Source organism: Engystomops pustulosus, chromosome 1, assembly GCF_040894005.1.
Source record: "Engystomops pustulosus chromosome 1, aEngPut4.maternal, whole genome shotgun sequence".
Taxonomy (NCBI): Eukaryota; Metazoa; Chordata; class Amphibia; order Anura; family Leptodactylidae; genus Engystomops; species Engystomops pustulosus.
Genome location: NC_092411.1, coordinates 289585812 through 289611915, shown reverse-complemented (window position 1 = coordinate 289611915; position 26104 = coordinate 289585812).

Here is a 26104-nt window from a genome sequence, read left to right as displayed (position 1 = left end):
GGACCTTGTAACGAGGCGCCGCCATGGAGAAGGGCATGGGTGTGGCTTAACACTTGTTCAAGCTTGTGTTTATTGTTTCTGCTCATATCTGGTACTTTCCAACCCCTTGGCTTGTCTTTATGGTGTTCCCTATTGTGTATTGATTTGGTACTTCATTTGTCATCAACTGTTGCTATCATTCAAAGTCACCCAGTTACTGACCACCACCTAGGGTGGTTTTTAGTAATTAGTTTGGGACTGTATGGGCCGTTCTGTTCTACTTCCCTCTATTCCCAGTGGTGCACATTACAAATCTACAACACCTTCAGAGTCTAACAAAACTTTTTTTTAATTAAGTAATTTATTTAACAATCCCTTCACTTTTTACACAAACAGACAGCAATGTAATAATCACCCAAAATATCTCTAAGTTTTCTGTCTCCTTCAAGTCTGTCATAAAAAGGCGCAAAATTCTTATTTTTAATTTCTTTGCATTCCAGTTAAATACTAAATATAAGAACAGAGATGGAAAAGACTGTACATATAATACTCACTCTCCTTCTAAAGTCAGATGTTTTATAGATGCTTTGTTTCCAGTTACTGGTGATATAACTATAGACTGTATGTAAAGCCTGAGCCATGATATAGACAGCCGCATACACCTGGTAAGGAGTTGTATCTTCTGTAATATAATACTTTATACTACGATTCTTCTCCTCATCAGAACAGTGGCGGTACTGACCTCTACTAAATAATGGAATAAGAGAATCTTTCATTGAATTACCCAAAAAGCATTTAGATACAGTCATCCAGATGTCTTCCTGTAACACATCAGAGGGTTGGCCGTCAAATTGTAAAATATTCAAAAACTCTTTGCCAGTAATATGGTTTCTGTGGATAAAAAACACTAAACTACAATTAGCAGAGACTTTTCCTTCTACGGCATCGATAAGTTCCCCTCCAAGTGACCATGAGTTCGGAAGTATAAGAGTCTTGTTTTTCAGGATATGATCTGCATAGTACAAAAACTTGATGTAATACATACTATAGGTGCCACATATAATAATAACATCAGTGGATGATGTCTGTAAAGCTGGAGGGACGTCCATATAATTCTCCGTAGATACAAGAATGCGGAATTCCACACAAATCTGATGATCTGTAAATTCTTTTAGTAACAGCTGTAACTCCTGCCGTCCACTGTCATCATCTGATGTGATAATCCCGACCCAATCCCACCCAAGTCTCTCTAAGAGCTTCACAATGGCTGAAATTTGTATCTTGTCATCAGGAACCGTGCGGAAGAAGTTTGGGAAAAGCCTTTTATCACTTAGCAGCGGATCTCTGGCCCCATAACTGATCTATAAGAAAAGAAACAATAACAGTGATTCCATTTATTAACCCCTTAAGGACGCAGCCATTTTACAGCTTGAGGCACAGCCCTATTTTTTGGATTCTGACATGCATCACTTTGTATGGTTATAAAACAAATTTCCCCACATGTTGTACTTCATTTTAGTGGTAAATGTTGGCTGATAAGTTTTGCGTTTATTTTCCAAAAACAGAAAAAATTATGAATTTCTTGAAAAATGTACCTTTTTTGAAATTCGAAATTAAAAAATTTTCAGGCAGATAAATTTACCACCTAAATAAGTTGGTGAATAACATTTCCCATATGTCTACTTTACATTTTCATAATTTTTGAAATGTCTGGATAATTTATTTTGATATTGCACGGCTTACAAATTGAATATCGATTTTCCGTATTTTCAGAATTGACTCTTTTGCGGATAAATACAGTTTTGAATGAAATTTTACATATTTAGCATCATAACATCCTATATAACCAACTAATTTTCAAATCTACAACCCTAAAACTATCAGAAACAGATTTTAGGAAGATCGATAACCCCTTGAGATCTTCATAGTAATTGAATCAAAATGGAGCTGAAATTTAGAATGGTCAAAATTCTTGATTTTCGAAATTTAAAATGTTTCTACTTTTTCCGTACTTTTGTGATAATAGCAAAAATACTTGATAACCAACATTACCTGAATGTCTGCTTTATGCTCACTTGGTTTTTAATGCATCTTATGCATCTTGTTCTGGGGCTTTGAACTTTAGGTTCAATTTCTCACATTTTCATAAAAAACACAAAATCACGCTATTGAGAGACCTGCTTAGGGTTCAAGGTACTTTAAGGCCTAAATAAAAGTAAAACCCATAAATTACCCCATATGGAAAGTACACCCCTTAAAGTATGTAAAACAACTTTCATGAGGTTTGTTAGCCCTTTAATTGTTTTACAGGGGATAAAATAAAATCGTGTGCAATTTTGAATTTTTCATTCAAATGAATGTACAAATTTACAAATTCTCAGTGGATAAAATGCCAAAATGCTCCACAGAGTCTGATAGCCAATCCCTCCCGAGTATAACAATACCCCATATGTGGTGGTAATCTGCTGTATGGGCACAAGCCAGGGCATTGAAGGGAAGCTGCGCCATTCAGAGCAGATTATACATTGTCCCATTTTATTGGCTGTACAATCTTTATTTTTTTGGCAATTTGGACATATAAGGGCTTATTTTCTGCTACATTAGATGCACTTTACAACAACTTCATTTTAGTTGGTCATTAGCTTATTGATTGGATTTTAATACCTCTTAAATGTATGTAAGAAAAGAAAATCGGAAATTATGGTTTCCTTTCTTCTTATATTTTTTGAGGCTCTATACTAAAAATACTATATAAAATTTATTCTATAGATCACTATGATTACAGTGATACCTCATTTATATAGTTTTTGATAAAGTATTACAATTTTACATCGCTTTAGCCACATGTAGGGTTTCCTGCTGTCCTGTACACTAAATAGCAAGCTTAAAAATGTATTGGTGAATATTGTGCTCTATCTCCTTCTAATGTAAACCTATTGCTGTAGTTGGCTAAACACCTCTAGCTCCATCGAGCCTCCTGAATTCTTTGCTTCCTCCGCTGACTGTGTGGGACCTTGGGTGATATCAGAGTCGTCATAAGCAGTGGCAGCCTGTGTCTCTCTCTCCCTTGATGTGCAAGTTAAATAATTGTGCTTTATATGCAAATGCCAGGTAATACGTTTTGGGGAAAAGCCACACCTCTAAAAATCCACACTAGTCTGTCTGTGGTAGAGGAATCTGCGGCCACAATGCCTCACATTTACAATATGTGTTGTATGCAGTCAGGGAAAGGGTGTTGTCAAGCGTTGCTAGAACAGTTGCCGGGTCCATCCAGCCCACCTGCCGCAAGGTCTACTTTCAAGACATTAGTACTTATACCAATATTTTTTATATAACCAGCAAGATACAGTAATGAGAAGAGAAAATACACCAAGCACCAATTCACACTGATTTCGTAAGACAGTTAATATAGAAGTTTTAATCGAGTTGTGGTCTCAATACATCAAAAAAATAAAATAAAATACACATCCTTATTCTCACATATTAAATTTCAATGTTATACATAAGCAACAATAGATAAAATACATAACAGTACTGAATATCAAACGATTATAAAAAATCAGTCCTATATAAGTAGGCAGCAATATAGAGCTGTAAAAAATTAGGACATTAAAAGGTATCACGGTGTGATCTCAGGCAGGGCAAAAAGGTAAGGTGGCACTCAAAGGGGCCCACGTGCTTAACCTATACCTCAAAAATATGTTTAAAATGTAAAAAAGAAAAAAAGGTCTCATTTCTTGTTCCGTATAAGCATATCAAAGTCCATATATTCGATTAAATTGGATGACCAGTCACATGCTCATATGGTTCAGTTGTTTCCACAATTGGATCTTTTAAGCTGCAGTTCACACAGGATGATTTTACACTGGATGTGGGCTTCAAATTAGGTGGCCAGCCATTTGTTTGAATAAGTAGCTGGATGCGATAAATATCTCTTTCATCAGATATACTGGCAAGGTTAACCTTTATTTGGATGTTGTGCTTACCTTCAGTTGTTTAACAGTGAAAGCGTATATTTAAAATACAGTCCACTCCTCGGACGGTTAATCAGCTTTTACCCCCACAAACAAAGCAGTCAGATCTGTGTCAATCAGCATCTTTCCGATTTTTCTGCGCATGCATGTCACTCCATTCAGCGCGGTCAGAGAGGGAATCGCACAGGTGTGTAGGAGCGCAGCTCACACGGGTGTGTGGGGAAGCCGCTGCCGTTGGACTGTTAGTAAGTGTCCGTCTGATGGTTTGTAGCTGGATTAGATTAGGTGCAGCATAAAAACTGGTAAATGATGACAGTCCAGAACCATAAAAATGAGCGTAGATACACGGAACAAATGAGAGAGCTGCTAGACGCGTTTCCGAGCCATTCATTGGCTCCTTCCTCAGTAGCTAATTACAGATACAGTAATGAAGCAGCTGCAGGATATTACTGGTAAGCTAAAACCTACAGATCTTTGGCTTTCTTGGCACTAAAATACTAGCCTGTAACTTCCCCGGTGTAAGTCTTTTTTACCAGCTAACACAATGTCATGGTTCGTGAGGGAAGACCCATCTGAGACTCTCTTTGGGAAGAGTCTGTGAACCCACTGAACCACCACGGAGGTTGGTATGAGACCCGCAGTGGCAGCCAAGGCAACAGATGCAGGAAACAGTCACCATGACAGCAGGAACACAGAGGAGAACTGGTAACGCTGGTACGGAGTGAAGACACTGCTGGGCTGGAACTCTGGAAGGCACGGCAGAAGCAGAGGAAGGCAGGAGGTCACCACTGGGCTGGAACCCTGGATGGCACAACAGGAGCACAGTCGTATGGGAACAGACCACAGGATGTGGACCACAGGAGACAGACCACAAGAGGCGGCCCACTGGACACGGACCACAGGACACATACTAACAGACACAGACCACAGGATATGGACCATAGGATACAGACCAGAGGATACGGACCACCGGACACGGACCACAGGATATGGACCACATGACACGGACCACAAGATACGGACCACCGGACATGGACCACAGGATACGGAACACAGGACACAGGCTATGGGATACGGACCACCGTACACAGACCACAGGATACGGACCGCCAGACATGGACCACAGGATATGGACCACAGGACACGGACCATAGGATATGGACCACTGGACATGGACCACAAGATACGGACCACTGGACAAGCACCACAAGACATGGACCACAGGAGGCATCTGGAAATGCACAGGGACACAGAGGCGTCTGGAAATGCACAGGAATCGGGACCTCGGGAAACACACAGGAACGGGACCCTGGGAACACACGGGGGGCTTTCACTTCAGTCAAAGGACTTGAAGATCTGGCGGGGAGTGAAGTGAGCCACTGGGTTATATAGGAAACTCGGCAGTGACCAGCACCAATGGGAAGGACGCTAGCCCTTAAAGTTCAGAGAAATGAGCATGTGCGCGCCCTAGCAGTGGGGGAGCGTGGCTTGGAGGCAGGAGGCCTGCGGCCTGCATGCCGGGACATGGATAACAGCCAGGAACCAGGAAAGGTAGGTGCGGGCAGGGGGACGGGGACAGGCAGCCAGCGGAGCACGGGTGTACCTGTGATCTGTGACAGGGATCGCGGGAGCACCCGTGACAGTTACACCACTTTAGGGCCCCTCTTCTCTTCTTCTTCAGCCTTTTCTTGTGCCTCCTCCAATTCATCTTGGTGACGGGACACCTGAGGAGGAAAGCAGAAACAGGACAAACCTCGATGAGGTGCTTGGACCTGGCAGGGAACAAGCCGAGGATACCCTGGAGATGTCTGGAAAGTCCTTTGGACAACAGATGGATAACTTGTAGTGACTCTTCAACAAGCAGTACTGGCAGAGGCAGAAACGGCTCTTGGAAGGCCAGAGCAGCGATGGGAAGCTGCGGAGGCAGGCATGGCTCTTGACAAGCTGGGACAGCACTGAGAAGCTGTGGAGGCTGGAATGACTCTTGCTAAGCCGGAGCAGCGCTGGGAGTCAGCGGAGGCAGGAGCAGTTCTTGGAAAGCTGGGGCAGCTTTGGAAAGCTGCAGAGGTTCAGGAATAGCTTCTGAGAAGTCCAAAGACTCTGGGATGGGTTCTGGGAAAGCCGGAGGCTCTGGAGCAGCTTCTGGAAAAGCCAGAGGCTGGAGCGGTTCTTGGCACACCGGAGACTGGAGCAGCACTTGGCACATTGGAGAGTGGCACACTGGAGACTGGAGCAGCTCTTGGCATACCGGAGTTTGGAGTGGATCTTAGTACATTGGAGAGTGGAGCAGCTCTTGGCACAATGGAGACAGGAGTGGCTTTTGGCACATCGGAGAATGGAGCTCTTGGCACACTGGAGACTGGAGTGGCTCTTGGCATACCGGAGATTGGAGCTAATCTTAGTACATCGGAGAGTGGAGCGGCTCTTGACACACTGGAGACTGGAGTGGCTCTTGGCACACTGAAGACAGGAGCGGCTCTTGCCGCATAGGAGAGGCCTCTGAGAAGACCAGAGACTTTGATATGGCTACTGGGGGAGCCGTAGACTCTGGAGAAGCTTCTGGTAGAGCCGTAGACTCTGGAGAAGCTTCTTGGAGAGCCGGAGACTCTGGAGCAGCTTCTTTGAGAGCCGGAGACTCTGGAGCAGCTTCTGGGAGAGCCGGAGACTCTGGTGCAGCTTCTGACAGAGACGGAAACTCTGGAGTCCCCTCTGGCAGGATCTGCTCTTATTTTATCTTCTTATGACCCGTTTTTTAAGAAAAAAAAGGCTTTATACATTATGAAAATGAGCATACGAGGCTACGAGCTGCATAGATGTTAATGGAGTCTGGAGCCCCTCAGGCTCATTTGCATAATCATTGAACCCTTTTATGTAAAAATCAGGGTACTGGAAGCTAAAAGAAGAGCAGATCCTGTCAGAGTGGGTGCACACCAGTATGTCAGGTGCTTGGTGTACAATCCTTCATGGAGGTAGATGTCCTTTAACACCAGAACCTTTTCAGGGAAACTGTAATGAATGTTACATGTGGCATCTGTAATCTCCAGGAGGGGTCTATAGTCCTCTTTAACCACCACTGAGTCCTCAATGGCACACGGGAACTCCACTACTAGGGGAGTTGCTCTCACTACCATAAATGATGCAATGGGAAACACTGGACCCTTCATGTCACAACTATATCAATTCCAGATTAATAGGACTTCAAATTCTATTATTTTTAATTTTTGGATTAATGGAATTTTAAATTAAAAAATGTTTCATTTCTGCATTTGAATTACTGAATCTGAACACCACAAGTGCCACAGTGACAGGAGGGGTTTGTGGTTAACCATTGCTTTATTAATGTAAAGATAATACCTGGGTCTGAAGACCCAGAGCGAGGGTCCAGGTCCCAAAGTGAATTTTAGTCTATTTCCGTACATACCTGTGTGTATCCATAGAATCCTAACAGCTGGGCCATGGGGAGAGTAGTGGCTGAATGTAAGTCTCCAATGAATCCCACCACCGCGTCCTTCTCCTTACATGAATAGTTTGGAGCCGTTACTGTGTGTCCGGACAGTATCTGCAGAACATCTTTTATAACTTTATTCACATTTACACATGAGTCATATATGTGATATCCCAGAGTGACATTGGGCAAAATATCAGTGCGCTGGTTAATTTCTTCTATAGCAACGAGAAAAGCCCTGAAATGCCTATATTCCCGGGGGTGAGCGCTGTGAAGCAATAAAAGATAATTGTGTGACTAGACATCAGATGAGTGAATCATCCAAAAGTTGATTGGTAGAACTTGGGTCTGAATCAAATCCATCTAAACTAATGCTGCACCGATTTTCCTGGATATTGGAATATTATCCTTCTAGTCCTCTTAAACACAGATCTCTCTTTTTACATTTTTTACAAATTTTTTATACCTCCCCCTTTCTATGCTCTGGGATGAGTTACAGAATTAGTGCAGCCATTTTAGAATATTTGTCCTAAGCAAGGTAGGACCCAAATCTAAAAAACTTCTAACAGATGCTCTTATATCTGCTATACACCAGATGTAATAGTTTACAGAAGTGAAAAGAAAAAAAGGTTTACACAGCGCAGGCAATGTGATGATTCGTAGTCATAAAATAGTGAAGTGACAGGATACCATTGCATGATAAGGTTTACAACATAGATAGAGCTGCTGCAGGACGCCTGGTGACCATTGTCAGACCGAGACAATGGACATGATACAATTGGGTTCGGGTAAAAAATTACTCAGGATTTTTGTCGCGCTGCTCTAGTTCAGTGAAACGTTTATTTTGATAGTTGTGGACAACGCGTTTCGGAGGTGGACTACCTCCTTCATCAGGTCCAAAATTACAAGGTCTGTGATATAAGGATAATGCAATATACATACAATAAAAAACAGTTCTTTACAAGTAATAAATATTTTAAAATGAATACATAATAAATAAATACAAAATAGATAGGTGGATGATCAAATAAATAAATCACTGTGTCTCGTTACAAAATTCATATATATAGTCTTATTTCATGCAGGGATGAATAATAGTCAATAGAGGAGTGGTTAAAAGACTGGTATAAAAAGACTGACATTGATAAAACACATTTATAACAATAGTAATAGAGAAATATATAATACGCCAGAGAGTAGGGTATATACAAGTAGCTAAAAAGATATATATATATATATAGATAAATGAATAGGTGACATCTAGAGGGCAAGAGTAAAGATGGTGAGAGGAGTGGGAGGGTATATATAGCCTAATAACAGTAGGTATAGTAGTGAATGTGAGCCTAACCTGTGTGTTCTCCTGGAGCAAGTCCGTCCTGAGGGTAAACTTGGGTGGTATTGAGGGATACAGACAGGTGGGGATCACAACGGGTAGACCTAAGTAGACAGTGGTGTTAATGGATGCATATGTTAGAATAGTGTAAGAGGTATGTAAGGGGATGTAGGTTACCTCGGGGTACGAGGACCGGAGCAGACTTGCCAATGGTCTGTGGGAAGAATGGAGATCCGGTTAATTAGGGGCTCAGGAGGAGGTGTGCGGACCAGTGGTGTGTAGTTGTTACTTACTTTGTCTCAAGACGCGAGTCTGCACGGGCGCTGTGTGCGATGTCCGTGCCGACTTCGCGGTTTAAATGACAGATGTCGCGTAACTGCGCGTGCGCAGGATTTTGACAGGTGGCGTGTAACTGCGCATGCGCCAAAAAAATTTTCGGCGCATGCGTGTATGAGGAGATGGTCCGTAAGACGGAATAGTGATGCAGGATCGTGGAAAGGCTGAATGTGAGTAATGAGTGGATTGGAGTAGTAAATGATATAGAAAATAAAAAATGGAGATGAGGTTTGGGATATATGAAGGTTGGCATGAAAATGAGATAAGTGACATATAAGAGGAATGGGGCTGATCGTATGAGGGGGGAGGGAAGATAACGAGGGGGGGGGGAATGTAAAGTGGGAGAGGTATTGAGGGGAATTAAACCCGTTCTAAAGATTCGTTTAAACCGTACGGACACATTGAGTTTAATTTAAAGATCCAGAAATTCTCTCTCCTTATGAGTTGGTTGAGGCGGTCCGGGTGTTCCTTGGGTATGTGTTCAATTGGGATAAGGGATAAGTTATTAATGTCGTTACTGTGATGTTGGTGGCAGTGTCGGGAGACACTGTGTAGTTGGTAGCCGTTTTTTATCTTCCCTCTATGGGTGTTGATCCTTTCCCTGAGGGATTGCATAGTCCTTCCTACATATTGTAGAGGACAGGAGCACTGTAAAAGATACACCACGTAGTCTGATGCACAGTTCATGAAATGGTTGATGTTGAAAGTTTCTCCGGTGACTGTGGAGTGGAAGGAACGTGTGCGATGTGAAATTATATCGCATGTGAGGCATCTGTTGCTGTTACATTTGAAACTACCTTTGAGGTCTGGGAAGAAGGATTTGGAATCTTGGTTCTTCTTGTTTCTCGGTTGTTGTCGCAGTTTCGTAGGTGCTAGTATGGTCTTTAGCGTTGGGGCTCTTCTGTATGTAACTTGCGGATGTGGAGGGATGGTTTTATTCAGGTGGGGGTCTTTAAGAAGGATGGGCCAGTGTTTGGATAATATGGTTTTAATGATCTTGTGGTCTGAAGTATAAGTTGTGATGAAATTCGGGGGTCTGACTTCAGGGGATTCTTCTTTCTTTTTGGATGCAAGGCAGTCCTTCTGTGATAGTTTCTTAGTTTTAAGAAATGCATCTTTGATGATACCTTGTGGATAGCCCTTTTCTTTGAAGCGTTTTCCCAGGATTTGGGATTGTTTGTGGAAAGTTCTGTTGTCCGTGCAGTTTCTTCTGATTCTTTTAAATTGGCTGTAGGGGACGTTTGTGAGCCAACTTTTATGGTGGGCGCTGTTGAACTCTAGGAAGCTATTGACGTCCACTTTTTTGAAATATGTACAGGTCGTCAGGCTGTTTTGTTTCTCATTGACCGTGATCAGTAGGTCAAGGAACTCGATCTGTGTGGGGGAGGAGTTGAGGGTTAGGTTGATGCCCCATGTGTTTGAGTTGATTTCTTGTAAGAAATCAACAGCTTCCTGTTCTGAACCATCCCAGATGATGAAAACATCGTCGATATACCTTCTAAAAAAGGCGATATTGTTTGAATATTGTGTGTTTCTCATGATGAGGGTCGACTCGAATTCGCCCATATATATGTTCGCATAACTAGGTGCAAAGCGGGTTCCCATGGCCGTACCCCGTTTTTGTTGGAAGATGTTCTTCTGGAATGCGAACACGTTGTGTTCAAGTATGAAGTGAATGCTTTGAATGAGGAAATCTGTTTGTGAAGGGGGTAGGTTGGGGTCACGTTCCAGAGTGACTCGTACCGCATTTATCCCAAGTACATGTGTGATGTTCGTATACAGTGCCGTGACGTCTAGAGTCAGCAGCTTCATGGTGGGTTTCCAAACGAAACCTTCTAGTTCGAGGATGAGTTGTGAGGAATCTCGTAAATAAGTTGGGAGCTGTTTAACATATGGTTGTAAAAAATGGTCTACGTATTCCGACAGGTTACAGGTTAGAGAATTGATACCTGATATAATCGGTCTACCAGGTGGACAGATAGGGTTCTTGTGTATCTTAGGGAGATAATAAAATAGTGCCATCCTGGGGTTTGAAGGAAGAATGAAGTCTTTCTCTTGTTTATTTAAGATGCCTTTTCTGAAGGCTTCTGAGACAAAGGTTTTTAGAGTTTCAAAATGTTGGAGGCTTGGGTCTTCACTCAAAGCTTGATAGTATTCTTGATCGGAGAGTATTCTGTTACTTTCTTCAAGGTAGTCTGTCCTGTTGAGTATCACGGTGCCCCCGCCTTTGTCGGCTGGTTTGATTATTATAATCAAGAAATAATAATCAAACCAGCCGACAAAGGCGGGGGCACCGTGATACTCAACAGGACAGACTACCTTGAAGAAAGTAACAGAATACTCTCCGATCAAGAATACTATCAAGCTTTGAGTGAAGACCCAAGCCTCCAACATTTTGAAACTCTAAAAACCTTTGTCTCAGAAGCCTTCAGAAAAGGCATCTTAAATAAACAAGAGAAAGACTTCATTCTTCCTTCAAACCCCAGGATGGCACTATTTTATTATCTCCCTAAGATACACAAGAACCCTATCTGTCCACCTGGTAGACCGATTATATCAGGTATCAATTCTCTAACCTGTAACCTGTCGGAATACGTAGACCATTTTTTACAACCATATGTTAAACAGCTCCCAACTTATTTACGAGATTCCTCACAACTCATCCTCGAACTAGAAGGTTTCGTTTGGAAACCCACCATGAAGCTGCTGACTCTAGACGTCACGGCACTGTATACGAACATCACACATGTACTTGGGATAAATGCGGTACGAGTCACTCTGGAACGTGACCCCAACCTACCCCCTTCACAAACAGATTTCCTCATTCAAAGCATTCACTTCATACTTGAACACAACGTGTTCGCATTCCAGAAGAACATCTTCCAACAAAAACGGGGTACGGCCATGGGAACCCGCTTTGCACCTAGTTATGCGAACATATATATGGGCGAATTCGAGTCGACCCTCATCATGAGAAACACACAATATTCAAACAATATCGCCTTTTTTAGAAGGTATATCGACGATGTTTTCATCATCTGGGATGGTTCAGAACAGGAAGCTGTTGATTTCTTACAAGAAATCAACTCAAACACATGGGGCATCAACCTAACCCTCAACTCCTCCCCCACACAGATCGAGTTCCTTGACCTACTGATCACGGTCAATGAGAAACAAAACAGCCTGACGACCTGTACATATTTCAAAAAAGTGGACGTCAATAGCTTCCTAGAGTTCAACAGCGCCCACCATAAAAGTTGGCTCACAAACGTCCCCTACAGCCAATTTAAAAGAATCAGAAGAAACTGCACGGACAACAGAACTTTCCACAAACAATCCCAAATCCTGGGAAAACGCTTCAAAGAAAAGGGCTATCCACAAGGTATCATCAAAGATGCATTTCTTAAAACTAAGAAACTATCACAGAAGGACTGCCTTGCATCCAAAAAGAAAGAAGAATCCCCTGAAGTCAGACCCCCGAATTTCATCACAACTTATACTTCAGACCACAAGATCATTAAAACCATATTATCCAAACACTGGCCCATCCTTCTTAAAGACCCCCACCTGAATAAAACCATCCCTCCACATCCGCAAGTTACATACAGAAGAGCCCCAACGCTAAAGACCATACTAGCACCTACGAAACTGCGACAACAACCGAGAAACAAGAAGAACCAAGATTCCAAATCCTTCTTCCCAGACCTCAAAGGTAGTTTCAAATGTAACAGCAACAGATGCCTCACATGCGATATAATTTCACATCGCACACGTTCCTTCCACTCCACAGTCACCGGAGAAACTTTCAACATCAACCATTTCATGAACTGTGCATCAGACTACGTGGTGTATCTTTTACAGTGCTCCTGTCCTCTACAATATGTAGGAAGGACTATGCAATCCCTCAGGGAAAGGATCAACACCCATAGAGGGAAGATAAAAAACGGCTACCAACTACACAGTGTCTCCCGACACTGCCACCAACATCACAGTAACGACATTAATAACTTATCCCTTATCCCAATTGAACACATACCCAAGGAACACCCGGACCGCCTCAACCAACTCATAAGGAGAGAGAATTTCTGGATCTTTAAATTAAACTCAATGTGTCCGTACGGTTTAAACGAATCTTTAGAACGGGTTTAATTCCCCTCAATACCTCTCCCACTTTACATTCCCCCCCCCCCCCTCGTTATCTTCCCTCCCCCCTCATACGATCAGCCCCATTCCTCTTATATGTCACTTATCTCATTTTCATGCCAACCTTCATATATCCCAAACCTCATCTCCATTTTTTATTTTCTATATCATTTACTACTCCAATCCACTCATTACTCACATTCAGCCTTTCCACGATCCTGCATCACTATTCCGTCTTACGGACCATCTCCTCATACACGCATGCGCCGAAAAAATTTTTGGCGCATGCGCAGTTACACGCCACCTGTCAAAATCCTGCGCACGCGCAGTTACGCGACATCTGTCATTTAAACCGCGAAGTCGGCACGGACATCGCACACAGCGCCCGTGCAGACTCGCGTCTTGAGACAAAGTAAGTAACAACTACACACCACTGGTCCGCACACCTCCTCCTGAGCCCCTAATTAACCGGATCTCCATTCTTCCCACAGACCATTGGCAAGTCTGCTCCGGTCCTCGTACCCCAAGGTAACCTACATCCCCTTACATACCTCTTACACTATTCTAACATATGCATCCATTAACACCACTGTCTACTTAGGTCTACCCGTTGTGATCCCCACCTGTCTGTATCCCTCAATACCACCCAAGTTTACCCTCAGGACGGACTTGCTCCAGGAGAACACACAGGTTAGGCTCACATTCACTACTATACCTACTGTTATTAGGCTATATATACCCTCCCACTCCTCTCACCATCGTTACTCTTGCCCTCTAGATGTCACCTATTCATTTATCTATATATATATATATCTTTTTAGCTACTTGTATATACCCTACTCTCTGGCGTATTATATATTTCTCTATTACTATTGTTATAAATGTGTTTTATCAATGTCAGTCTTTTTATACCAGTCTTTTAACCACTCCTCTATTGACTATTATTCATCCCTGCATGAAATAAGACTATATATATGAATTTTGTAACGAGACACAGTGATTTATTTATTTGATCATCCACCTATCTATTTTGTATTTATTTATTATGTATTCATTTTAAAATATTTATTACTTGTAAAGAACTGTTTTTTATTGTATGTATATTGCATTATCCTTATATCACAGACCTTGTAATTTTGGACCTGATGAAGGAGGTAGTCCACCTCCGAAACGCGTTGTCCACAACTATCAAAATAAACGTTTCACTGAACTAGAGCAGCGCGACAAAAATCCTGAGTAATTTTTTACCCGAACCCAATTATACACCAGATGTGTGATCTTTCCTAAGCATGTTTATAGCTCGGTCCTTACAACTGAGGACATTCTGATGGAAGGAATGGTTTACCAATGTTGTTTTATTGAAAATTATATTGATCATTTTCTTATCTGAATATTCAGGAAAATTTTCAATCAATCCAAAGTCTTGCTTTAACCTTTTAGGGACCATTTTAATGGTGAAATTGACTACACTAATAAATTATAAATGATAGTATTGGAGGGTGCATAATTGTGATTATTAGGCCTCTTTCACACGAAAGTTTGAAAACTGCCATTTGCTACTGTTGTGCCCCTTCACCGGCCGTGGTGCTCTACTAAACGGGGAACCAGGACCACCACAATACACTCCACCAAAATAAAGTCATAAAAATATCAATATCTTTATTACAAATTCCGATAGAGAATAAAATGCAGTAATGACATAAGTCAAACACCCAAATTGAGAATTGAGACACCCTACATATGAAAAGAGTGTATAGGGGGAAAAAGACTGGGATGTAAGCGGTACAAAAATATCAACTAAACACAAATTGTGGTGTACCACACTAACATCGCAAAATGGGTACAGGAGAAAATAGTAAACAGATGGGTGGTTAAACTTGGTACACAATATCTCAATTCTCAATTTGGGTCTTTGACTAGTGGCATTACAGCATTTTATTATTAAGCCATGCATGTTTAAGTACTGACTATTCTTTACAGTGAAACTGCGAATGGCTCATTAAATCAGTTATGGTTCCTGTAGCTCCCGACGTTGCCCGGGATAGTAAATAACTGCTGTAACAAAATAGAATAGGTTAACAAAAATATTTTATACGTATCAATAGTCTGTCTCAGACTGTCTCTGAGTGTCTCTGTCACTGACCATCTCAGTCCCTGACACTGTCTGTCTTTGGCAGTCTCTTTCAGTGACTGTCTCTGATAGTCTCTTTCAGTGACTGTGTCTCGACCACTCTCATTCCAGTGATTGTGTGTCTCGGGCACTCTCATTCCAGTCATTGTCTGTCGCAGGCACTCTCATTGCAGTGACTGTCTGTCTTAGGCACTCTCATTCCAGTGACAGTCTGTCTGTTCCAGTCAGGGCCGGATTAAGGTTGGTGGGGGCCCCTGGGCGCAAAATATGGTGGAGGCCCCCCCTGAATGTAGCATACATGCACATCCTCCTGCTCACAATCCACTATCTCCCCTGTATAACATCTACATACAGCCGCCAACCCCCAAGTAATACAGCTGCATACAGCCACCAACCCCCAAGTAATACATCTATATACAGCCACCAACCTCCCAGTAATACAGCTGCATACAGCCGCCAACCCCCAAGTAATACAGCTGCATACTGCCACCAACCCCCAAGTAATACAGCTGCATACAGCCACCAACCCCCAAGTAATACAGCTACATACAGCCGCCAACCCCCAAGTAATACAGCTACATACAGCCACCAACCCCCCAGTAACAGAGCTGCATACATCCACCAACCCCCCAGTAACACAGCTACATACAGCCGCCAAAGCCCAAGTAATACAGCTGCATACATCCGCCAACCCCCAAGTAATACAGCTGCATACAGCCGCCAACCCCCCAGTAACACAGCTGCATACATCCGCCAACCCCCCAGTAACACAGCTGCATATATCCGCTAACCCCCCAGCAATATATCTACATACAGCAGCCAACACCCTTTCAGAAATACATACAGGCAGAGACCCCCAGACAGACAGATGCCCCTTCCACAGGCAAAGACAGCGACCCCCTCCCAGACAGATTGACCGCCCCCCTCAGAGACCCCCCCCAGCCCAGACAGATCAGACTTCCCCTCACAGACAGAGACCCCCCAGCCCATGCAGATCAACCCCCCTTACAGACAGAGACCCCCAAGGCCATGCAGATCAACCCCCCCTTACAGACAGATCAGACCCCCCCCCTCACAGACAGAGACCCGCAGCCCAGAAAGATCGACCCCCATCCCAGACAGGCTTCTCTTATAAATCAAAGGATACTCTGTGTGCTTCTGTGAACTGACGATCCATGTCGGCAGCAGAGAATTCTTCTCTCCTGCACTGCCAGCATGACACTTGCACATAAGCCGGCAGCAGGTCACGTGAGAATTGATCTTACGTGACCCTTTGACGTCGGCTCCACACTACGCATACTCTCCTCGCGCTGAATCTGCTGTAGTGTCACAGTGGACTGAATGTCTCTGGCTGGGAGCAATGTGCTGCAGCATCACTGCAGTGCATCGCTCCAGCCAGAGACAGATCACAACTAACTGGAAATCACCCGCCAAGCACTGGAGCCTGGAGGAACGGGAGCAGCCGCGGCAGCACGGCACTGCCACTGTGCATCTAGCTGTCACTGCCTGGCTGGGAGTGATGCGCTGCACATCGCTCCCCATTCCAGGCAGAGTCAGCAAAGTACATAGGAGCGCGGTGCGCAATGGCCAAGAACAGCGCTTAAACGATGTCTGACTGACATTGTTATCTGGTGGGGGCCCACCCAGAGAGCAAGATGGTGGGGGCCCCGGGGCTCAAGCCCCGGGAGCCCCGCCTATTATCCGGCCCTGGTTCCAGTGACTCTCTGTTGAATCTTCCCCTTCTCTGTCTCCCTGTTCATATTACCTCACGCATAAGTGTCTTATACTCATTGCCTATAGTAACCAATCACAGCTCAGAGCTCATATTAATGACCTGTGGCAGAACAGCAACCAATCATGGCTCAGCTTCCAACTGCCACAGCATACAATTGCTCCTTTATATGGTGGGTAATAAGTGGATTTTGGTGAAAATTGTGGTTCAAAACGTGGTCTAAGATGTTCCCTGAGTCACAGGCAACAACTGTGCAATATTTGGTTATTGTAAATGATTCCTTAAGTGGACATACATACATACATACACACATACATTCAGCTTTATATATTAGTTTGGAATTTGCAATAAAGATTGTGAGATTTTTAATGACTTTACTTTGGTTGAGTGTTTTCCTCTCTTTGAATGTTTTTTTGGCTTGATGTAAAAACCCAGTAGCTGTTGCCAAATATGTTATGTTACTGACCGGACTCCTGCGGTAGTTCCGGTCAGGGATTTTATGGAGCGACCTAGGGTCTAGGTGCAAAGATCGATTACATACTCCAGCCCAGGTTGTGGCACTTATCAGAAGGCAGCAGGGGCTGCTCAGGTGGGAGGAAGTGTGTATGTGTCAGAAGAAGCTGGTGTCCTCCATGTGCTGTGGGAGAAAAGCTACCTCAGAGTTCCTGGGATGCTTTACTGCTGCCTCAGAGTTTCTGGGATGCTGTACTGCTGCCCTGGTGAGATTATTCCATTTGTATTTGTTAAACCTGAAGAAAGGACTGTTTGAGTTTATGTTTATAAGCTGAAGAAAGCGTGTGTATTCTGCTTGAAGGTTAAAGAGACAATAAATCTAATTTTACTTTTGCACTTACAACTGCGTCTGTGCTGAAACAGTGTCTACCGGGGAGCTACACCCCTACAATGTGTATTGTCCAGATAGGCTGGAACCAGTGAGAGGTCCATTCTGTCAGCCAACCAATAGTCAGCCATCCATCAGCCATCCACTATTTGGCAGACCACAGTATTTTATACTGATAGGGTACAAAGTGACAAGTTAATTCCTTTAAACACTAAATAAGCTATGATAAGTATGCATTAGAATTTGGCTTCAAGTGATGCAAACCATGTGACCGCTAGGGGTTCCATAGTACAAAGAGGTCCCAGAAGTGATTTTCTGCATCTTTACAAGAAAAAATTGATATTATTATTATTATTATTATTGATATTATTTTCCTCTACCATTTGCGTTGTTAAGAAAACTAAGCTGAAACAAACATGAATTTCTTCTATGACCCAGTGGACGAAATTAGATGATAATTTAGTTGAAATGTTTTATTTACTTTTCCATGTCCTTCTCATGGCCTGGAGAGAAGTGACTAAGTGACCTGCCAACCATATCCCAGTCTCAGGTGTCTCCAGTTCCATAAAACAATAGCTCTCCATAGAATTTCCAGAGATTTCTGCTTACCCTGTACAAATCTGGTTGTTTCCATAAAATTTCCTTTCAGGTACCACCATGACACCCAGCAATGAACAGTGAAGATCCCCCCTATAATGATGTCTCCTTCCTGAGAATATTTGTACTCAAAGGTATAATTCTTCATGATAAGGTCACATTGAGCTGCAGAGTCTTGTATCTCAGATCTGCAGAAAATCATACAGAGAACTAATAACAATAGTAACATGGTCAGACAGTGATACATGTGCTGGTATCTGAGCAGGTGTATCACACGCAGCAGCACAGGGACGTGAGGGATCACTCAGCTCTGCTGCTGGCTGGAGGCAGGGAGAGGTTTAGATAACCAGTTACAATGTCTTCTACTGCTAAAATAATACACATCTCTTCTAAAGAACATACAAAAAGTCACAACCACCGGGGAGAACCGATCACTGAACGAGGAAAGTTTGAAGGCAGATTTGTAACAAGCTTATCTTCTCTGACTTGTACAAACACTGCTGCTGGTATCAACCATATAGCCCACAACATTCTTACCTGCTGTTTATTATTTTACTCATACCAGGAACCCTGCTTCAGCTGCAAGAATTGTCTTAAGCCGTCTGCCCATGAATCCTTATCAATATTGAGCGCATGCTTTCTTTTCTCTCTACTGCCCCTAAAGCTTATTTCAAATGTGCCCTCTGAAATTCCTATTCTGTGTAATAAACTGGAATCTGTGCATGACATGTTTTCTTCTAAGTCTTTTGACCTGCTAGCCATCACTGAAACCTTGATCCAGCAGGATGACACTGCCTCCCCAGCTGCTGTGTCCAACAGTGGCCTGCAAATCTCACAGTAGTAGGGATGCACAGTTCACTTTTCACTTTATTCCCCCTTTTCACTTTCTCACATTTCCTTCTTTTGAGGTCCACTCCCGTTGGCTTTTCCACCCATTCTCCCATTATGTGGTTGGACTTTACCGTCCTCTTGGCTCACCCTCCACATTCCTTGAGCACTTTGCTTACTGGTTTTCTAATTTTTTATCCTATGATATTCCATCACTCACCATTGGAGACTTTAACATCCCTATTAAGACCCCCATCTCATCTCCATCACTGTGCCACATTTCCTTGTTCTCCTGTCCTAAGCTTGCTACAAACCACTATAATCATGTTCTTAAAAGTGCCCTGGATAAAGTGGCACCACCCTCAGTCCAAACCTTTTGACACAGACAACCCAACCTTTTGGCAAATGCCTTAAACTTTGGCATTGTTCCGGAAGTGCTCAATCAAGTGCACTTAAGCAGCACTTCCAGACTTCAAATTTATTATCTGCCTTTCACCTCGCAATACAAGTCTATTTCAGGTAGCTCACCCTGTTCACTCTCTTTCTTTGAGCCATTTAAAGAGAAAGAAGAGTCAAGTCTCCTTTCCTTCTCTCTCCCCACTTCCTGCATCACCGACCCCATCCACTTCAGTGGTGGATTAAGACTGCACTAGGCCCTGGGCTGCATGAATATCATAGCATCTACAAGTCTGCAATCACTTCCTACATATGGTACTAGAATCAAGCTTTTGGGGTAATGGAGGATGCATCCTTTCTGTTTTTTAATCTGTTATTTTTAGGACTTTAGGAGGACCTTCAAAATACATGTGTATTGAGAATAGGAACAGATGTATGAGGATTTCATTGATGTAGGTCCTCCTCAGTATTCAATATGGTGGGTGGTTTGGGTGGCCATGGATCCCCTAAAAGGCTAGGGCCTCAGGCTACCACCCAAACTGCCTATATTATAATCCACTACTGATCTCCTCAAATCTTGTACAGTCCCTCACTCCAGCAGTCATCTCTCTTTCTTCACTTTTCTTTCAGACATGCTGAAAAACACCACTACTGAAAAAGCCTTCCTTGGACCCACCCAGTGCAACTACCAATCCATCTCTAATCTCCTCTAATCTCCCTTTTCTCTCCAAACTCCTGGAACAACTGGACTATTCTTGAGTAATCCTGTTATCTCTCAGCCAGTTTACTTTTTTTAACATACATTTTTTATTGTGTTTTTTAAACAGAATTATACAGTACAGGGAGTTAATAATCCCAGTGATTCCCCGGGGTAACTGGATTGCACCTGGGCAAATGTCAGGATCAGTGGATCCTCTGGACCACCGCGGGAGATGGAACTAGCCGACACCTGGGACCGGAGCCCAAGTGGCATCCCAGACCTGCTATACTCGACCTCCGAGCCACTGCCCCTTGTGTATTTTAATATTCTAGTTCAGTTGTTTTTATATTTACAAACCATTAAAAGTTATATTTTATTTTTTGCCCGGGTGGCATAAGGGATATTTTTGGCCACTGGCCGAGCGGCTATGAGAGTTTTTTCTAATATGTGAATTGATACCCCAGCCACCCTAGGCTATAATTCAAACCCTTGGGTCCTAAACTGGGTCATCCCCTCCCCCTTCAGTTTGTATGGGAGAGGAAATTGTTCTGTATGCTCCGGAGCCCAAGTAGCGCTTGGTTTTCACCAGACCCCGCCTCAAAGCGGTTTGGACTTGCTGTGGCAGGATACTACCAGGTCATTCCACAGGTGCGACCAGCCCGCGGTGGCAGCCAAGGTCCAGGTACCTTAGTGGATGACAATCTCGTAGTCAGGTCCAGGCACAGGGTCAGGGCAGGCAGCAGAGATGCAACGTCATGTCCAAGTCCGGGGTCAGCAACGGGAGGTCCAGGCAGGTGGGAACGGGAACACAGGAACACGGAACACAGCAACACGGAGGAACTCGGGTAAAACGACAACACACGACTCAGGAGAGGGAACACACAGGAATACACAGGAACGCAGGAACACACAGGAATACACGGGAACGCAGGAACACACAGGAACGCAGGAATACTTGCTTGGAAGCTTTCTCTTAGGCTATGAGGCACAAAGATCCGGCAAGGCTTGCAGGAAGAGGCAGGCTTATGTAGAATTGGGCAATATGGCCAGCGCTGCCAGCACAAGTCTCTCAGGAGGAAAGATGTGTCTCGGGGCATAGTCCTCCCCCATAACATCCGAAGCAGGGGACAAGGCGTCAGCCTTGATGTTTTTCTCGGCAGGACGAAAATGGATTTGGATGTCAAAACGGGAAAGGAAGAGGGACCACCGGGCTTGACGCGGGTTCAACCGCTGAGCCGACTGTAGGTTGTACTGGAGGTTCTTGTGTTCTGTGTAAATGCTGATTGGAAATCTGGCTCCCTCCAACAGATGACGCCATTCCTCCAAGGCAAGCTTGATGGCCAGAAGCTCACGATCTCCAATAGAATTATTACTCTCTGCAGGGGAGAAGGTTTTGGAGAAGAAGACGCAGGATAGAGTTCGGCCCCTAGGCCCCTTCTGAGTAAGGACCGCTCCATCTCCTACGAAGGAGGCATCAACCTCCACAAAGAATGGCTTCTCGGTATCAGGTCTGGTAAGGACAGATGCAGAAGAAAAAGCAGACTTTAGTCTCATGAAGGCCTCCTCAGCCGCTAGGGGCCAGACACGAGAATTGACACCTTTCTTCGTTAGCGCCACCATAGGAGCTACCAGAGACGAGAAGTGAGGTATGAATTGTCTATAATAATTTGCAAAGCCCAGGAATCTTTGAATAGTCTGCACGGACATTGGGGACGGACAGGACAAGTCCCGACGAAGTGCTCTGGGCTGGCACAATACATACACAGGTTCTCCTGACGTCGCCTGGAACGCTCTTGTAGAGAAAGCCGGACTCGGTCCACCTGCACAGGTTCATCAGCAGAAGATTCAGCCGGGGGCTGGAGCGGCTTTTGGAAGACAGGTGCCGGGCGAAGAAGACGTCTAACACGGCCTTAGGGGTACTCGGAGCGTAGTTCCTCAGCGCGCTCCTTAAACCGCACGTCAATTCGAGTGGCCAGGGTGATAAGACCACTCAGAGTTGACGGCAGGTCCTGCGCTGCCAGCGCGTCTTTGACCTGCGCAGAGAGTCCTTTCTTGAATGTAGTGATGAGGGCCGTATCGTTCCAGGCAAGTTCAGAAGCCAGGGTGCGGAACTGAACTGCGTACTCTCCCACAGATGAGTTGCCCTGGCGCGGGTTCAATAATGCAGACTCTGCGAAGACTGACTGGAACTCTGCCAGAAATGCCGAGAGGGTAGCGATAACCGGGTCATCCCTGGTTATCGCTGGATTTGGATGTCAAAACGGGAAAGGAAGAGGGACCACCGGGCTTGACGCGGGTTCAACCGCTGAGCCGACTGTAGGTTGTACTGGAGGTTCTTGTGGTCTGTGTAAATGCTGATTGGAAATCTGGCTCCCTCCAACAGATGACGCCATTCCTCCAAGGCAAGCTTGATGGCCAGAAGCTCACGATCTCCAATAGAATTATTACTCTCTGCAGGGGAGAAGGTTTTGGAGAAGAAGACGCAGGATAGAGTTCGGCCCCTAGGCCCCTTCTGAGTAAGGACCGCTCCATCTCCTACGAAGGAGGCATCAACCTCCACAAAGAATGGCTTCTCGGTATCAGGTCTGGTAAGGACAGATGCAGAAGAAAAAGCAGACTTTAGTCTCGTGAAGGCCTCCTCAGCCGCTAGGGGCCAGACACGAGAATTGACACCTTTCTTCGTTAGCGCCACCATAGGAGCTACCAGAGACGAGAAGTGAGGTATGAATTGTCTATAATAATTTGCAAAGCCCAGGAATCTTTGAATAGTCTGCAGTCCCACTGGGTGTGGCCACTGAAGAACCGCAGATAACTTATCAGGATCCATCTGCAAGCCTTTATCGGAAATAATGTAGCCGAGGAATGGAAGGCTTTTTTTATGAAACAGGCACTTCTCCAGTTTGGCGTAGAGATGGTTGGCCCTGAGGCGGCTGAGCAGAATACACGAGGATGTCATCCAGGTAAACCACAACACAGCTGTACAATAAGTCCCTGAAGATATCGTTGACAAACTCTTGGAAAACGGCTGGCGCATTACAGAGTCCGAAAGGCATAACTAAATATTCAAAATGCCTATCACGGGTGTTAAAGGCAGTCTTCCACTCGTCGGCCTTCCTGATGTGGATAAGATTGTAGGCCCCACGAAGATCCAACTTGGTAAAGACTCTTGCACCCCGTAGACAATCAAACAGCTGCGTGATCTGCGGCAGAGGATAGCGATTCTTAACGGTGACTTTGTTAAGACTGCGATAGTCAATACAGGGGTGTAGTGAGCCATCTTTCTTGGTGACAAAAAAAAAGCCTGCGCCTGCCGGAGAGGAGGATTTGCGAATGTAGCCTCTTTGCAGATTTTCCTTGACATACTCAGACATGTCGGCTGTTTCAGGTACCGAGAGCGGGTACACCCGACCCCGAGAAGGAGAAGATCCAGGCAGAAGGTCGATGGGGCAATCGTAGGGATGATGTGGAGGAAGGGTCTAGGTTTGTTTCTTGGAGAACACATCGGTGAAGTCCTGGTACGGAGTGGGAAGCCTCCCCAAAGGCTTAGGAGACAAGGTATAAGTCCCAACAGGGAGCGGATGTAAAACCTTCATACAGTGTGATGAACAATCCGGACCCCAACGGAGAATCTCCCCAGAAGACCAGTCCAGAACAGGGGCATGATGTTGTAACCAGGGGAGGCCCAGCAAGAGAGTGGAAGTGCACTGGGGCAGCACAAAAAAGGAAAGTCTTTCTCTATGTAATGCACCAACTTGCAGGAGCAGGGTTTCCGTGCGAAAGCGGATGGGCACGGAGAGAATCTGGCCACTGACCGAGGCAATGGACAATGGCTTTTCGAGACGAACCACCGAGAAGTGATGCTGGGAGACCAGGGCAGCATCCACAAAGTTCGCTGTAGAGCCTGAATCCAGGAAGGAAACTTGGAAACTTGGAAACTTGGATCTGGGTGACAGTGCCAACGCTGAGGAGCACGGGGAGAGTCAAGCGTGGAGAAGCTTTATTCACACCTAGGGACGCTTCTCCTGAGAAGCCTAGGTGCTAGCGTTTCCCGGACATTGGGGACGGACAGGACAAGTCCCGACGAAGTGCTCTGGGCTGGCACAATACATACACAGGTTCTCCTGACGTCGCCTGGAACGCTCTTGTAGAGAAAGCCGGACTCGGTCCACCTGCATAGGTTCATCAGCAGAAGATTCAGCCGGGGGCTGGAGCGGCTTTTGGAAGACAGGTGCCGGGCGAAGAAGACGTCTAACACGGCCTTAGGGGTACTCGGAGCGTAGTTCCTCAGCGCGCTCCTTAAACCGCACATCAATTCGAGTGGCCAGGGTGATAAGACCACTCAGAGTTGACGGCAGGTCCTGCGCTGCCAGCGCGTCTTTGACCTGCGCAGAGAGTCCTTTCTTGAATGTAGTGATGAGGGCCGTATCGTTCCAGGCAAGTTCAGAAGCCAGGGTGCGGAACTGAACTGCGTACTCTCCCACAGATGAGTTGCCCTGGCGCGGGTTCAATAATGCAGATTCTGCGAAGACTGACTGGAACTCTGCCAGAAGTGCCGAGAGGGTAGCGATAACCGGGTCATCCCTGTCCCAAAGAGGAGTAGCCCAGGCCAGGGCCTTCCCCGAAAAGAGGCTGAGGACAAATGCCACCTTGGACCGCTCTGTGGTAAATTGCGACGGCATGAGTTCTATGTGCAGGGAGCACTGAGTTATGAAGCCCCAGCATATCTTGGTATCCCCATCATACTTGCCGGGCAAAGAGAGACGTAGCCTAGGTTCAGCAGCAGGAAGATAAGCGGGGATAGCAGGGGTCGCAGCGGCCGCCTCAGGAGACTGTTGCTGATGCTGGGTAGCTAGCAGCTGTTGCAGCATGGCGGTGACTTGCTCTAGTTGATTCCGCTGTGCGGCAATCTGCCGGGACTGGTGGATCACTATGGTAGCGAGGTCTGACTGACTGGGAGGCAGAACCTCGGTGGGATCCATGGCTGGATCTTACTGTCAGGAGCAGTGAATCCTCTGGACCACCACAGGAGATGGAACTAGCCGACAGCTGGGACCGGAGCCCAAGTGGCATCTGGTTTTCACCAGAACCCGCCGCAAAGCGGGTTGGACTTGCTGCGGCAGGATACCACCAGGTCGTTCCACAGGTGCGACCAGCCCGCGGTGGCAGCCGAGTTCGAGGTACCTTAGCGGATGACAATCTCTTAGTCAGGTCCAGGCACAGGGTCAGGGCAGGCGGCAGAGATGCAACATCATGTCCAAGTCCGGGGTCAGCAACGGGAGGTCCAGGCAGGTGGGAACGGCAACACAGGACTCAGGAACGGGAACACACAGGAATACACGGGAATGCAGGAACACAAAGGAATTCACGGGAATGCAGGAACACACAGGAATACATGGGAATGCAGGAACACACAGGAATACACGGGAACGCAGGAACACACAGGAACGCAGGAATACTCACATGGAAGCTTAGGCTATGAGTCACAAAGATCCGGCAAGGCTTGCAGGAAGAGGCAGGCTTATGTAGAATTGGGCAATATGGCCAGCGCCAATTAATGGCGCGCTGGCCCTTTAAATTTGGAGAAGGTGCCGCGCGTCCCCGACTGGTAGGGCGCGCGGCACCTTCTCCAAATTTAAAGGGCCAGTGCGCCATTAATTGGCGCTGGCCAT